At 36.7% G+C, this 16295-nt stretch overlaps 1 protein-coding gene across 2 annotated transcripts in view; it reads right to left on the bottom strand.

Annotated features, from left to right (window-relative positions):
* Window positions 1–16295, bottom strand: part of LOC101743046 (uncharacterized) — a 157818-nt gene that overhangs the window by 102125 nt on the left and 39398 nt on the right. The window lies entirely within an intron of this gene.

Here is a 16295-nt window from a genome sequence, read left to right as displayed (position 1 = left end):
TCTATTGTACTGCTCTGGCAACGGTTCAAGGTTCAGCTCGAAGGCCTAGCTACGATCACGATCTGAGGCAAGACACAGGGACGCATCGCATGTGCCAAAAGTTAGTTTACGACAATAATAAAGGTTTATTTATACACATACAAGAACGTTTTATAAAAATAAAATAAAAATTAATCTCTGTAGAATTCTTTGAGCGACATTCGTTTAATAGTTTCATTCGTAATCCAGTTCTTTCGACTGGCCACACTAATCGTTTGATCAATATTTAACGGCTGGTAAGGAGAGAGTCTGCACGGTTAGATGCTGTCATCCTGTCCATCTCAGCCCCAGAGCATGAGAGCAGTAATGTGTTCCGAATTGAAGCGTGCGCGTGGGACAATCTCAAAGAGGACGCCGACATTAATGTCTATGGACTTCGATTAATTTAACAAAAGGTAGAAATCATAAGCTCGTCGCTGTCGAGTCAAAGCAATAATTATATAAAAGATAAAAGAAAAAAAATTCTAATCAATATACGAGTCCATAATAAGAAAAAAAGACGTAGCGTGCAATATTTTAACTTGATAATTAATACATTTTAAACTAAATCCTTGACCGGACAAAATATCAAATTAATGTTTATACAAATTAATATTTCGGTACGTGCGATAAACTAAACGAACGGAAATACGACCTAATTGAAAATAATGATAATAAAACCTAATACTCTGTTTTTCATCATGCTATTCTACATATAGACTAAAGACTTTCCGTATTTTTCGTTGGTTAATTTGTATGAGAAAAGGACATCCTTGTTTTCAACTAAATAACGGGCAATGACTTTCTATTATTTTGTTAATTCAATTAATTCTATACGTAATGTTAAGCATGTTACTAGTATTTATATTGAATATTGTGTTCGAATTGGCAGGTATAAATTAATGTCTTTTGTTTAAGTGAATTTTTTGGATACTTCGCATTTATTGCTTTTGATAATTCAGCCTAGATCTTTTTGACTTTAAAAAAATTATAATTCCCCTGCCTAGCTACGCCCGAAAGGGTAGATGAGTTCACGGGCTCAGCCTGAAAGAATTTGCTAAAGCTAGCTCTATCAAGAGCAGTGTCTCGCAAAAACTACAACCGGATCGGAATGGCGACCCACTGAGAAGATCCGGCGAGAAACTCAGTAGGCTGTGTCTATGGGTTAATTTACTCGTCGAGCCCTTCGTCGCAAGGGACGGGTCCGGCGAGGACGGTGAACGGTGCTCGAGGTACCTAAAAGCACTGTTAATGGATCGGGAGGATCCGTAATGACGTATTTAGGGCTAGTACTGCCCTATGTGACCGCCTGCATTGCCTATCGCCAACTACAAAATTATCCTTTATTTAGGTTTAATGAACGATTGTCATATAATTATTTCCATCCGTATTTTTATAGTTTATTTACATTACTCAGTTACGATAAGTGATTATATAAATTAAATAAATTCCTGTGATGCTTTAACTCGGTTTCATGCCCGATGTCTGAGTAGTAACCCGCCATAAAAATTATAGGGCATATACACACACCATATTGCACTGTCATTTCACGAACAATCCAACAGATTTATCGATCTTAATGTCATCGTGATAAATGTGATGATCTGAAGGTAAACAAACGTTTGAAAGACACTCACAAAGTCACAGATTATGATAATATATTCATACCGTTAAGGTACTTAAGTCGATCAAATAAGTGACGCTGTATTATTGTTTTGTGCATTCAAACTACGCTTAGTATATATACGTTCGCCGAAGCCCTGACAAGTCTCTCAAAGAACGATCGAACTCTTTTTTCACGTCCATTCATGTAAAAGCATTTATCGTTGAAGAATTCGAGATATTTCTTTACTTTAAAATTTCTCTGTTACACATACTAAGTTCTGAATACAATGTACGGTTAAAAAACTGAGACCTTACAACTCGTGTCTCGAGGTGGGTGGCGGCATTTAAGTTGTAGATGTCTGTGGGCTCCGGTAACCACTTAACACCAGGTGGGCCGTGAGCTCGTCCGCCTATCTAAGCAATAAACAAAATTACAATTATATTTAATGTATTTAAATTATTTAACAACTAGCGACCCGCCCTCGCTTCGCTTCGGAAACATTAAAACACAAATGAAACAAAAAAATAAAAATAAAAAAAATAATAAAAAAGTAGCCTATGTTCATCAGGGACAATGTCGGCTTCTAATGGAAAAAGAATTTTTCAAATCGGTCCAGTAGTTTCGGAGCCTATTCGAAACAAACAAACAAACAAATCTTTCCTCTTTATAATATTAGTATAGATTATTTGGGTTCAGAGATATCTCTTTGCACATTTAATTTTGGTAAATGTAAGTGAACAAAAAAATGCAGATTTTAATATTATTTAAGCAAGTTATAGTTCATTATTTTCGATCATAGAACACAAATGCTCGTATAAAAATTACCGATTAATATTTTCCCGCAAAAAGCAAATGAAAGAGCAACGCAAAGTATGAATAATATAAGAACATAAATTTGTCTTCTTACTTCGGCCCAAAGACAGCAAGCTCTCAAGCTCCTGTATTCAAAACAAAGCACTCTTCAATGTATAACAAATAGCACTACTATCTAAAGGTACAAAGCTCCCGACGCCGGCGCCGTATGAGAAAAAAAAAAACAACTGACCAAAATCAAGGGCGATTGAGTCATGCCGAAAATGTAAAGGTTCTATTTCAAACCTGACGGCAAACTGTATCAGAGTACCCGATGCAATTGCATCAAGGCTACATGTTTCAAACAATATTGAATTAAGTTCTAGACCAGTGTTTCCCAACCTTTTTAGTGCCATGCCCCACAATAACGTAACATTTCTAAAATTTTTATGCCACCCATACATAATTTTTAACATTAAAATATTGATTTGTTCACTTAGAAAACACAAAAGATAGGTTTTAGGAAGAAATCACTATGATTTTTTTATCAGAATCCAGTAATATTTCAAAACATCTAATAAAAAACTGAAACTCAAATTCAAAATAATTTTATTACAGAAGCAGGGAGCGTTTTTATTTCATTCTATACGGAGAGTGCACATTTTGTAGTGTGACGTCAACCTTTAAGACCGCAGTACAAAATTAACCCCTAAATTTGTTATACGTGAAAGATATGAAATCAAACTTTGTCGATCCAAACTAGTACAATGTAAGCGTTTGTATTTCACAAGATTATATCCAATTTTTATTTTACTAATCATACCAACACTTACCGGTACCTATTTCTACCATAGCGGGTGGAAAACGGTATACGACAAGTATTACTCAAAATAAACAAAACAAAACAAAAAGTATTATACTTATAATAACTGTAGATTAATTGGTAAGAAAAAGTCAGAAAAAGTCAATTGTGCAAAAGCAATAAGATGATACGTTCATTTTCAATGCAAAAGTTCAAAATGGGTCATTTGGTCCGTTATGGTATGTTCTAGAACAGGATTATACCATTTCTTTCCGTAGGTGTAGTAATTAAACCAAATCTATCAGAGAATGGGCGATAGCGTTCTGAGTGGCATTTAATGACATTAGAACGTCTAATAAGCCCGTATGGGAAGGTACCAAGATCTTGTCAATTACTGTCGCGAAGTTGTCATGCGTTTCAGTATAATGTATGGGACAGTAGTTATGGGTTGTCATGCGGTTCAATGTAATATGTGGGACAGCTTAGCTTAGGACAGTTATGCAATACACGTGAAATTACATGCTCATGATTCAAGGTGGGTGGCTCTATTGTGATATCTTTGAGCTCCGATACCCACTTTACACCAAGTGGAACGTGCCCTTGTTCACCCATGTACGCAAAATAATAATAATTAAAGGCAGGTTCTTAACGTTTGATTACATTCCACATTAAGGTTTCATATAACACGCCATCAGCAAATTATTTAATTTAAATACGTCACTTACATTTAACTTCTAGAAAGAGAGAAAAAATGTTGGTACGTGACCAGCGTCACGCCGACAACCAGCTTTCGCCTAATGGCTTCGGAACCCAGGAATGCAACATATGTACTTCCTACTATATTGAGTCCTCGGTTCCGCCGCTAAATACGATATAAAATATATTACAATTTACATCTGATAATTTGTTGCTTTGTTTATTTTGTGTTATACAAAACACTCACGCGTCGTTAAGCCGATTGAGTTGTAACTGTGTACACTTGGCTTATTCGGTGGCGCGGTAGTTATCGCTACTAGCTGCTGGATCAGTTATGGATTGGATTGTCATATCGGGTTAATCTTTGTCCGATGACCTGAGTGGTTAGAGCCTGCGCCGCACGCTACTTTACTATTACTCTATTACTCTCTTGGCGCAAGGACGAGACGACGCAGCGGCGGACGCTATCCGAGTTGATGCGATGACGTCGGCAATGAAGAGCAATCTGGTCTGCGGTGTATCGCGTTCCAACCTGCTAGGCTGGTTCTGAACTAGCGAGGTGTCCCTGAAAACCAGTGGTTCCGCTGGGGCGGCCTCCCAACATCTATGGACCGTTAAGATCCACATACCAGCACCCCTAGGCGCGGAAAGATCATGAGATCATGATCAAGGCACGATTTTTTTTTCTCTATGTGGCAATCCTTCCGTAAGGAAAATATTTGCCTGATGTGTAACAAACATATTTGTTCGGTAACTGTAAGAGTTTATAGTATCAATGTACATTTAGTATCAGACGTATTATACATAACCGTTTCTGGTTTCCACAGTACAGTGTCCACCCCAGTGCCTAAGGCCCATTGAACGTGTATGGTTATGTCCCCAATTATTTATTTAGTTCTCGTTGGTACTACATGGATTATTTTCGTCTTGGTACCGTCAGTACACACACAAATATTCGGGCGGACGCACGCACACACACAATCAGCAAGCCGGACATGAATTTTAAAAACCATTCACACAAAAATATTCAATGTTCCAATATAGAGTTTAAAAAATATATATGCATAAAAGATAATTTAAAGTGAATTATGTATAAGACGTATGCTTTTATCGTCTGACGCCGTAGCACGGGGTTATGTTTTCAATCAAAACGAAATATTTATGAACGCTTTAGATAAGATATATGTATAAACAGATAAGACGTCATGATCTCGTGAAAACTGTGCCTCATGTTTGGATATTAACGTATAATTTATGGCGGCCATTTTTTTTTTGTTGCTTACATTTGTTGACGAGCTCTCAATCTACATGGTGTTAAGTGGTTACCGGAACCCGTAGACATCAACAACGTTGACGCTGCCACTCACTTTGAGACATGAGTTTTATAGTAAGTACAACGGCTGCCCCATCCTTCAAACTGAAACGCATTCACTGCAGAAATAGGAAATTGAGATATTCAGGATATAGAGGAAATTAAGACTGGTGTTATTCGTATTATGAACGGGTAAATAAATACGGCCCACCTCGTGTTTAACGGCATCAAAATTTCGCAGTTTCGCACTACTGCGAAGTCATTCGTAAATGACTAGGTAGTATCAAGTCTGTTTACAAATGCCGAAATTTGTCATTTTTTATTGCACTTGTTGATAGGTAGGCGAAATCACGACTCAGGTAATGTTAAGCTGCTACAGAACTAGTGATGTTAAACGGTTTTGAGAAAACCTAAAGAATCGAGTTTTTTTTTTTCGAAAAATGATACGCACTGGTTGTTATTTAAAAGAAAATAGATTATGTTTGAGTAGCACTGTGGGAGATACCACAGGCTACTAATTTGTATATTATTGTCAATAAATACTCAAAAAACATCTAAGTATGTATATAAATAGTAGTGAACATACTGTGTAACATCATGGAAACATTAAAAACTGAAGCCGAATTTGAAGAAGAAACGAACAGAAGATAAAAACACTTTCTGAAAGAAATGAATGCGCATTTGGCTAGATCAAATAGCTAGGAAGTACTGTTTTCGACATCGGGGTACATACAGGACACTTGATATTGAAAAACAGATTTCAGACCACTACCGTGTATCAATTGAGTTTTATAAACAAAAATTATGTTTTAATCTATTTGGTTTATAAATTTTTAATTGAAGACATGAGATGGATGGAGGGGATATGATACAATTTGTTAATTTTGAGAAAACGAACAACAGACTTCTGTACTTTTTCTTCGTACATAACTCCTTCATCACATGCAATTTCTAAAAATAGCCTTTAAATACGGAGCTTTGAGGTCCAATATGGCTTATAGGTTTTTTTAGGCACATAACACCTACATTCAATGTAAAAACTTAAAAATCTTAAAAATGGTACTTGGTCCCTTCATCAATTCGTGTCTTCAATTACCTTTCTTTTTTAAATAATTGTAATGCGTTTTTTTTTTAAACCTTTTGCTAAAAATCCCGTTTTGTCCTCTAAGGAAATGGGTTTAAGCCGATACTGAATCGAACCGATATTGTTATCGATTGACATCTCTAATCACAACCGAACCGTTAATTAGTCTAGTCAACAAGTTCAAAAACGTGTTAGATAGACATAAAGCTCCTAAAAATATGTACGATAGCTCATTGGATGCGGAATGATGTCTACAAAAATGTTTTTTAAGGGCTTATTAGCACATAAAAAATTGCGAATGTTATAAACAAAATAAGATTTAAAAAAAAAGGAATTTGGTTTTTCCTTAATAATTTCTAAAATAATGATATTTAAGGAATTTTGAAAAAAGATCCTGAAAGAGGAGGAAATTTCCAATAAAAAAGTCCCAACTCCCGGAATTCTATCTCTATTATTTATAAAAAAAAATTAACGCTGAAAATAGCGCTCCGCGAGGTCGCTACGGCATAGGCGCGCCGTCTAAAAAGCCGGTATATCACCTAAAATATTTTTTTTATAGTATTAAATAACAATTTAAAAATTTGAATAAATTATGGTGTAATCTAAACACTTGAACGAAAAAAACCTCGGTGAAAAAAAAAATTTATATCGATTTTTCAAAAATTTACACCATTGTTAATTAACTAACTTTTTTCCAATCTCTGTTTTTATAAATTACGGTATAAAAGTTACAATAATTCATCTATAAATTTTTCCCTTCGTGGAGCTCTTATCATTTAAGTACTTAATAAAGATAAGCAAAAAAAATTTTTTAATCTTTATTATTTTGATAATTATAAATTTTTTTAATTAACAAAAAATTTAATTTCTAAAAAATGTTATGAAAAATAGTTTTTTTCCGTAATATCTTAATATTGCTGTTTTTTGCATCTACCATAGGTATTAATTAACATTTTAAAAAAAAAATTACGCTATTTGTTAATAAATTGTTTATAAACAAATACTTACACTATTTTGGGACTTTTTAAAAAAAAAAATTTACCCTCTTATTGTATAGGTGAAATAAAGATTTTTAAAAAAAAAAATTCTTAAATAAATGTTTTAATTGTTTAAAATCGTTTTTTTCATATTTCAATTGTTTAAGAAATTATTTTTTTCTTAAAAATCATCATCGACTATTTTCAGCGGATTAACAAAGAAATATATTTTTTTATAAATAATTTCATTGTTTATTAACTTAACAATTTGTTATAAAAAATTAATATTAATAAATCCTTTATAAAAATGACCTGAGTGTCCTTTACCGTATTAACACGTTTTTGAACTTGTTGACTAGACTAAATGATGCCACTCACCTCGAGACATGAGCTCGAACTTTCAATTGTATTGTAAAACGCCTATCCAGCTGATTAATCGATTCAGATTAATAAGCACTATAAAGTTTAAAACAGTCGTCGTTAAAGTTGTGTGGCAATCAAGCTGAACAAAAACCACAGATAGAACTTTGCAAGTCGCAGATAATACTGTTATACTTTTATGGTTTAATCTACGTTTAACATTTCTATCTTAAATTTTCAAAGGCTTTGAACAATCACTTTACTTTACGCTTACGTTTCTTTGCACGCAGAACTAACTGACTTCGTTTTTTGAAGTCGTGACCTGTTCGATAAGATACCCGGTCAACACGTATCGAGCGAAGCCGATTCCAATTTTTCTAATGAAATAAGTGCTAGACGTGTGTTCATTCGTGAATTCCACGATGAAGGAATAACCCCATGTAATAATAATAGTAGTCGTCGTGGTTTGAAGGATAAGACGTCCGGTGTATTCGTATCGAGCGATGCAACAGTGTTCGAATCCCGCAGGCGGGCACCAATTTTTCTATTGAAATACATACTTAACAAATGTTCACGATTGATTTCCACGGTGAAGGAACAACATCGTGTAATAAAAATCAAACCCGCAAAATTATAAATTGCGTAATTACTGGTGGTAGGACCTCTTGTGAGTCCGCACAGGTAGGTACCACCACCTTGTCTATTTCTGCCGTGAAGCAGCAATGCGTTTCGGTTTTAAGGGTAGGGCAACCGTTGTAACTATACTGAGACCTTAGTATTATCACTATCTCAAGGTGGGTGGCGACATTTACGTTGTAGATGTCTATGGGCTCCGGTAACCACTGAACACCAGGTGGGCTCTGAGCTCGTCCGCCCACTGCAATAAATAAATAAAAAAGTACAAGGAAAAAATGGCGTAAATATTTACTTTACAACTGAGATGTAACGTCTATGGGCCTCGATAACCACTAAACATCAGATGGGAAGAGAACTAGTTCACTCGTCTAAGCAAGAATAGCGGTATCTTTTAGTTTGGCCATTTCTACACAATAATAGTATACTTTATTAAAAATATGCTGACATTAGATACGGTATTAGTGCCTACACAGAAAGCACCAAATCTTTGTTACAGTTTGCATCTCAGGCTTGTGTAACTGACCGCAGTCTAACTTTTTAAATTTACTGCTTTGTTCGATGCATTATTCATAGCGAGTAAAAACAGATTGCTATTTATAAAGGCGCGTCATACACATGACGATGCATTCGATAATTAACGCAGACTGAAATAGAACAGATATGGCGATCGCATGGTTGCTTATGTCTAAGCGAGTTATATTCTCTTACTGAGATACAGTCAAAATCTGTTATAACGACATCGAAGGGACTGCTCATATTCAGTCGTAAAAACCGATAGTCGTAACAACCGGTGATGTTTAATGTGTATCGTGCAAGTACAAACAAATCGATAGGGAATTATTGGAAAAATATATTTATATAATACGCGATTTTTCTTCAATATTAATTTGTTTTATTTTTCTTTGCGACATTTTGAAAGTTTCACGAATAACTCCACAAAGTTTTGGTGTGTCTTGTGTATAGATAAGTAACAAACTAACTGAAGAGATATGAAGAAGCGGGCTTTGACTACCGCATGCACGTGTTTTGTTTCTAAGAATTAGAAAAGACCCTACACTAAACTAAATCCTATTGTTTTCTTTCCTGATTTTAAAAGCCATTGAAGACAAATGTGGATACCTATTCAAATTGTTTACAATACAGCTTAGCCGGTCGTTCTAACAGATCTAATTCTCCGAAATATTAGTTAAATGTGGTCGTTTTATGAGGTATGTCGTTATTACCAATGTCGTAGAAAGCAATATTTTTAATAAGGCGGTCATATGGCATTCAGCCGGGACCTTTGTTCTTGGTTATTATAACCGGCATGTTGTATTAAACAATGTCGCAGTAAACGGTTTTGACTGTAGTCGTGTTCTGTCTGTTCTTTTTTTAAGTCTTCTATTAATTATTTTAAATTTGAATACCGTACCACCAGTATCAGACTGCCTCTTTCTGGTGCGAAGTTGTAATTCACAGATGTTGTACGATACAATTGAGACTTTAACATGACGTTTTTAGGTCAGAAGCGAAGTTCACATTGTGAGCTAATGGGCCCGGTGACCTCTTCACAACAGATGCCCACGTTCAGCCGCGTATGCAATAATAAAAATGTTTTTCTTAAGTAATGCGAAAAAAAAACTGATTTTTCCGAGTTAATAAATTTAAGATTTAAGGTTACGTTAACATTTACGTTTTTACTGGTGGTAGGACCTCTTGTGAGTCTGCACGAGTAGGTAACACCACCCTGCCTATTTGTGCCCTGAAGCAGTAATGCGTTTCGGTTTGAAGGGTGGGGCTGCCGTTGTAACTATACTTGAGACCTTAGAACTTATATCTCAAGGTGGGTGGCGCATTTACGTTGTAGATGTTTATGGGCTTCAGTAACCACTTAACACCAGGTGGGCTATGAGCCCGTCCTCCCATCTAAACAATAAAAAATACGTATATAGTAAAGATCAGTTGCAAAAACAAGAGCATTGGTATTTTTTAAAAGTGCGTTTCTTGCAGCCTCTAAAACAGAAAAGCATCGTCTGCAGACGACCTAATCGGAGAATATCGAACTTGTTTACGTTTTCGCCTTTATCTCTCGTTCGTAAAAGATTCTGTGTTAATGGCGTTAACGGTTAGTCCCGCACGTCCAATAAACGTTCTAATCACGATACCGACTCGTTTGTAATGCGTACTTGTATATTTGTTAATTTATCGTAATGTCTAGGAATATTCCACGATAGATATTAGCTTAAAATGAAGCAGTAGCTTGATTTGAATTTTCTTAAATTTTATTGTTAATCTCATTTGCTGTCATCAAGGGAACCGATAGCATACCACAACGCAGACATCGCTCAGCCAGTTTCAGTTCCATTGGTGTATCCCACACTTGCCTTCAATTTGGAATTCATGATACGCGCCACTACTACTATTCCAGAAATAAATTAGGTACAAGATAGAATGTAGGAGTTGAAATCCCACAGGCAGACGAATGTAAAAGTACCATACCAAATTGTGAAATTTTGCGTAATTATTGGTGGTAAAGCTAGTTGGGAACCCGCACGGTTGGGCACGGACATCATACTCATATCTGTCACGAAGCAGTAATGAATACCTATTTAAAGAGCTGAGCAAACGTGTAGTAGTTTGTCTAGAACATTAACTTACAAGACCCATATTAACGCATTAGGCGCGAACTAGTTTTTTATAGGAATGAATTTGCCTTCGATCAGTAAGGTAAATGAATCATTTTAATTTCATAAGCCCCTCAAAGCTTTATTTATTAAATTGCCGGCTTCTTTCTACCATCAGCATTACCGCAAAGGGCTTCCGTATTACATGGCTTGGCCAATTAACTAGCACTAAGCTATCGGCGACCTCTAGCCATCATTTAGTCACCTCATTGATATTGTTCCCGCAAGCGGTCACGACAAATCACTTAATTTTGACATATAAAATACAATTTATGTACGATAATTATTGCTGGAGCATACAAGTATCCGTATATACCGTTCTAAAATGTAGACTTTTCGCTCTCATATTTTATTTTATCTCTGAACACATAACAATTACAGAGTCATTCGTCTGACAGTTGATGAAGACGGTAAAACTATTTGTGATTAATTTTGTTTGTGTCTTGGTTCTAGTCAATATGTTCAACTCAGAGCTCTGATCTGGGGTCTGCGACGTAATTATAGCACGCGCAATCGTATTAAAAACCGACTCATTATCAGATAGGCTTTAAACCAATAAACCATTATCAAAACTGTAAATGAAATCACGTTAAAAAGTTCTTGTAATTTATTGAATTTCAGTATTATCAGACACATTATAGTTTTAATATGATAAGAAACTTGGAGACTGTGACTTTGAAGGTTAAAGCTTTGCAGACAAATACCAAGTTTTCTAATGAAATATGTACGTTCTTAACTCAGTTCCACGATGCACTTTCACAATGAAAGAGTAACACCGTATAAAAAAAAAAGTGTGTGTGTCCGCTCCGACGCACGACTGGAGTTTACTGGATATAAAAAATTAAACGAAACAATACGAGAAATAGTTCTATATTACGACAACACGATACACTACAGATTATTAACAAATTAACGAGACACAAAACAAACGACTAACAAATATATGAAAATACAATAATGAGAGAAACGCGCGATCAGTACGAGGCTTTGTGGCGGACTGCCGGCGCAGCAGCCCGGCGTCACCTGCGATAACGCATTTCGTGTGACATGCGCAATCAGGCGCATAACGCATTTCGTGTGACATGCTAGTACGATTTTGGTCCCCATAATTTTCATACCCCGGGCCTATATATGTAAATCGATTCTAAAGGAGTAAACTCCAAAAAATTAAACCGCAAAACAATTGAGAGGCAAGTCTCAAAGGGGGTTGGGCTCTTCTAACCATTTGACGTCCGCATATAAAATCAGTCCGCGACCGTGCCGTGTTTATTCTCGGTAGACTCTACCCCATGATCTGTAAGCGGAGTAAAATGTCCCTTCGGAACAAGGTGATACTTTACAAAACTTGCATAAGGCCGGTCATGACTTACGCGAGTGTAGTTTTCGCTCATGCGGCCCGCACACACATAGACACCCTCCAATCTCTACAATCCCGCTTTTGCAGGTTAGCCGTCGGAGCTCCGTGGTTCGTGAGGAACGTTGACCTACACGACGACCTGGGCCTCGAATCAATCCAGAAATACATGAAGTCAGCGTCGGAACGGTACTTCGATAAGGCTATGCGTCATGATAATCGCCTTATCGTTGCCGCCGCTGACTACTCCCCGAATCCTGATCACGCAGGAGCCAGTCACCTTCGACGCTCTAGACACGTCCTTACGGATCCATCAGATCCAATAACCTTTGCATTAGACGCTTTCAGCTCTAACACTAGGAGCAGGCTTAGGGACCCCGGTAACCGTACTCGTCGAACTCGACAAAGAGTTCGACGTGCAACCTAACCCATGAATCAGCTCGCTGAGTTTCTCGCCGGATCTTCTCAGCGGGTCGCGATTCCGATCCGGTAGTAGATTAATTCGCGAAGCAGCTGCTCTTGAGCTGTTAGGTCTCCTTCGGAGGCGCTCGGGCAGCTGTTAGCAAAGCCTTTTGGCTGAGCCTTTGCTCGCCCACCTGTCCTGGTGAAACTGGAAAGGCCTCCGGGCCACCAGTAATCCTTCAATAATAATATAAAAAAAAAAACATTTGACATCAGGAAGCCGTTAGATCAATCGATTATAATAGATTTTTCCCGAACCGTGGACATTATTCAAAATACTTCCATTCGCAGATACAATACTCACGCTACCTCGTGATGCCCTACATTCCCGTCCTATTTGATAAGCCGTGTCAAGAGTGATTTCGCGAGTATCAATCATAGTAGTCTAACTTCCAATATCTATCGAAAAAATAGGCATCCTGTTCTCCTCGTATAACAATGATCGATTGCAGGAGCTAAGCAGCGACCTGGACTGTCTAAACACATTCCGCAATCCAGACGGCTTGTCGATGTAATAGGTGAGATGACGTCACTACCCGATCGAAAAACAACGAGCACTACTTGGAAGAGAGCACGTAAATGTGATTTAGCGTGTGCATACATCCGTGTGGGCGTTAAACAGAAGACGATCGATCACAGAGCCTTCTACTTTCACCCGTTTGATGGATTTAATGTTTATTTACGTTTTTTTTTTCTTTATTTTTTAACATCCATTTTTCACATCATCTTCGCTCACAGCTCCCCGTGAGTATTTTGAGTGTTGAGCGTAAAATAGGCAACAGCATTCTTTGACCATCATAATCGCATACTCAGTACAGAATGGGTTTTTTTTAATTATTATACTCGATGAGTGAACAAGCTCTACATATATATAAAGCAGTTTTATGTACAAACAACGTCCAGGAAACATTAAAACTGTTGATAACCTTACCCTTGCGCGGCGAACCTCTCTCGGCATCGTAATTAAAATATATAATATGCATCCAAATAAAACGGTAAGTTCACTATTTCCGCTCAATTATAATATAAACACTTCATTGCCGGATAAGTGACGAATATTGTAGGTACGTAACGTATTAATAATGAAGGCAAACAATTACATCATACATTAATTAGACAGCGATACTACACTTTACGAAAATCAAAACATTTATGACATCCCTAAAACAAAAACACAACCAACGGTTCGCGACACTCGATTCATACTCGAACTCGACTCGATTTTGTAAAGCGCGTGTTATCGTTAGCGCTACACGCCGCGTTATGTCGCCCGCGTGCCGTCCTGTTTCCGTGTCGATGACAAAAAAATTGTAAGAATTCATAATTAGAACGAAACTTTCCGTATCCGTGTTCAGTGAGCGCTTCCTGATAGGGCGTGTTATTGAGATGAACATAGTCTCACTGAAGCTATCGATTCTTTCTAATCTCAAGAAGAAGCATTAAAATCGTAAAAGTTAACTGAAATTTGTATGGATTTGGAACGTTTTCCTATGCTTGCCGCTAGGGGCGCTGTTCTAACTGCATACAAATTTGAGTTAACTTTTACGCTATCGAGATCGTAAAAAAACTCGCACTAAGCACACAGAGAGTAAATTCCGCCACTCACTGTGGCGAAGTCAAAGTCTCAGTTGTACTATTAACAACTATCTCGTACCCTTCAAAAACGAAAGAATGATTGCTTCGCGGGAGCAACAAGGACCATAGGTTAGAACTTACAATGCGCCTTACCATTAACGATTACGAAAATATAGAAATTTCATGGGTTTCATTTCCATAAAAGATGTTTTCGTCGTAGAATCGTAGGATATGATCATGACAAAACTTAGGGTTTAGATATTCTCAACAGCTAACTAAAAAATCTGTTGGTTTTTCTCTGGAATAATGGATCGGATTGAAGAATTGATGGCAGTAATGAGACTAGCAGTCTGGGGACGTCTGCTACTGGATGAACAAAATAGGCTTACATAGTGAGATAGATCTCGTTTTTATGAAATTTATATTTAAATCACCTTACGTTTTTTTCACACTGTAGAACAGTTAGGAAAAGGGATTTTAATTCGAAATTTGTAATTTGGCTACGAAGCCCCCTAAAGTTGACAAACGAACATAACATTTAATCATTCAATTTTATTGATTTAATCAAAATTAACACAATTTATTGCATTTATTATATTCATAAATATTACGAAAAAAGGTTAAATGTATTTTTTGTCTAATAATTCAAGATTGAATGCGGATTCAATCGGATGGAAATTAAATATCGATGCAGCCTCGCAGTTTCGTAAATATATGCGGGGGGCTTAATACATAATATCATTTTCAAACGGCTGACCACCGCCAGAACTGTTAAAGACCCCATGAATTGGATATTAAGCTAATTTAAATTTAAATGGCACTACTTAATACTTAATACAACAGTGTCATTTTTAGTTTACAAAACTCACAAATCACTAACGAGTTCAGTGTACCATAGCCAATAGTAGGGTTTACAGAACCGGCATAACGTATTGGGCTCATAAACCGTTGGGATTTACATTACATTTCAAGTAGTCTCAAAGTGAAGGCGATCCACTTCCTATTACTGAATCCCACGTGACCTTAGAATTCAAAAAAAACGAGGAAGACAAACCAAAACATCAATTACTAATATTTACAAAAAAAAAAAACTTAAGAGACGTCCATTAAATTTGGCATTTGTTAAAAACAAGTCGAGACGCCATTTTTACCGTTTCGCATTGTTTGCGCAGTCTGTGGAAGTGGAACGAAAGCTATTGAAATCCAACGAGGACGACCGGAACAGATCATAAGACAGATGCCGTTTCAAATCACAATTAGTTCTACATTTAGCCTTGTGAAATTTCTAGTTCTTTCTCCGTGTCTGAGTTCGTATTTCGACGTTGCTAAACGAAACTATGAGTCCATCTCTCAAGGTGGCCGACAATAACTACCGCTTCAAACTAATAGAACGGACCTATCTATGGGCAACGATATTATGAGCAAAGAGTCTGAAGTCACCAATGATCCTTATTTTTGCAACAATACTGAAACAATGGGTATACAAAAAGAGCTGCTACCAACCACACATTTCGGTTCACGAAATTTGACATTCTATAGTTCGGACTTAATACACGATCGTTATATCGATGAAGTAATGAACGCATATAGGCACTTATTATCTATGTATATAGCAGAGGATTGGTGGGGAGGAAGCATTTCGAGCACAACTGACAATATATTATGTATTTTCGATGTAGTCATGCATAACGACTTGATGACAGCAATCGTTGCTGAAGTGAAATTGTATTCCCTCAACATCAAGAGGCCGTGAACAGGTCTACTCACCTACAGCAATAAAAAGTGCCGGTGTTCAGTCTAGACTTTGGCGTTAATAAAATATTTTACGAATGGCAAACTAGCAAAGAACATGCTGAACGTATTATAATAGATCCACAATACGTAGACAAAGAATTAGATATTTATAAGAATGATATCATCGCTCGTAATGTTTTAAATGTAACTACTAAATGTGAAAA

This window comes from Bombyx mori, chromosome 11 (genome assembly GCF_030269925.1).
Source record: "Bombyx mori chromosome 11, ASM3026992v2".
In the NCBI taxonomy this organism is placed as follows: Eukaryota; Metazoa; Arthropoda; class Insecta; order Lepidoptera; family Bombycidae; genus Bombyx; species Bombyx mori.
This window is presented reverse-complemented; position numbering and strand designations above follow the sequence as displayed.